A 1,899-nucleotide genomic window follows, 5' to 3' on the forward strand; every position below is an offset into this window, starting at 1 on the left:
TTTTTTTTAACATATGTTGCATTATTTGTTTCAGAAGTACAGATCTGTGATTCAACAGTCTTGCACAATTTACAGCGCTCACCATAGCACATACCCTACCCAATGTCTATCACCCAGCCACCCCATCCCTCACACCCCGCATCACTCAGGCAACATTCAGTTTGTTTCCTGAGATTAAGAATTTCTCATATCAGTGAGGGGGATTGCATTGAATGTGTAGATTGATCTAGGTAGCATTGACATCTTCACAATGTTTGTTCTTCCAATCCATGAGCATGGAACGTTTTTCCATTTCTTTGTGTCTTATGAGGTCATATGATACATCTCTTTCTCTGATTGACTTATTTCTTTCTTGTTTTTTTAAAAATTTTTTATTGTTATGTTAATCACCATACATTACATCATTAGTTTTTGATGTAGTGTTCCATGATTCATTATTTGTGCATAACACCCAGTGCTCCATGCAGAATGTGCCCTCTTTAATACCCATCACCAGGCAAATCCATCCCCCCAGCCCCCTCCCCTCTAGAACCCTCAGTTTGTTTTTCAGAGTCCATCGTCTCTCATGGTTTGTCTCCCCCTCCGACTTACTCCCCTTCATTCTTCCCCTCCTGCTATCTTCTTCTTTTTTTTTCTTAACACATATTGCATATTTATCTCAGAAGTACAGATCTGTGATTCATCAGTCTTGTACAATTCACAGTGCTCACCATAGCACATACCCTCCCCAATGTCTATCACCCAGCCACCCCATCCCTCCCACCCCCCACCCCTCCAGCAACCCTCAGTTTGTTTCCTGAGATTAAGAATTCCTCATATCAGCGAGGTCATATGATACATGTCTTTCTCTGATTGACTTATTTCACTCAGCATAACACCCTCCAGTTCCATCCACGTTGTTGCAAATGGCAAGATCTCATTCCTTTTGATGGCTGCATAATATTCCATTGTGTATATATACCACCTCTTCTTTATCCATTCATCTGTTGATGGACATCTTGGCTCTTTTCACAGTTTGGCTATTGTGGACATTGCTGCTATAAATATTGGGGTGCACGTACCTCTTCGGATCCCTACATTTGTATCTTTGTGGTAAATACCCAGTAGTGCAATTGCTGGATATATGGTAGCTCTATTTTCAACTGTTTGAGGAACCTCCATACTGTTTTCCAGAGTGGTTGCACCAGCTTGCATCCCCACCAACAGTGCAGGTGGGTTTCCCTTTCTCCACATCCCCGCCAACATCTGTCCTTTCCCGACTTGTTAAGTTTAGCCATTCTGACTGGTGTGAGGTGGTATCTCATTGAGGTTTTGATTTGGATTTCCCTGATGCCGAGCGACGTTGAGCACTTTTTCATGTGTCTGTTGGCCATTTGGATGTCTTCTTTGGAAAAATGTCTGTTCATGTCTTCTGCCCATTTCTTGATTGGATTATTTCTTCTTTGGGTGTTGAGTTGGATAAATTCTTTATAGATTTTCGATACTAGCCCTTTATCTGATATGTCATTTGCAAATATCTTCTCCCATTCTGTCAGTTGCCTTTTGGTTTTGTGGACTGTTTCTTTTCCTGTGCAAAAGCTTTTTATCTTGATGAAATCCCAATAGTTCATTTTTGCCCTGGCTTCCCTTGCCTTTGGCGATGTTTCTAGGAAGAAGTTGCTGTGGTTGAGGTGGAAGAGGTTGCTGCCTGTGTTCTCCTTTAGGATTTTGATGGACTCCTGTCTCACGTTTAGGTCTTTCAACCATTTGGAGTATATTTTTGTGTGTGGTGTAAGGAAATGGTCAGTTTCATTCTTCTGCATGTGGCTGTCCAATTTTCCCAACACCGTTTGTTGAAGAGACTGTCTTTTTTCCATTGGACATTCTTTCCTGCTTTGTCAAAGATGAGTTGACCATAGA

Source organism: Callorhinus ursinus, unplaced genomic scaffold, assembly GCF_003265705.2.
Source record: "Callorhinus ursinus isolate GAN/ISIS: 27379988/994484 unplaced genomic scaffold, GSC_fseal_2.0 scaffold116, whole genome shotgun sequence".
Lineage (NCBI taxonomy): Eukaryota > Metazoa > Chordata > Mammalia > Carnivora > Otariidae > Callorhinus > Callorhinus ursinus.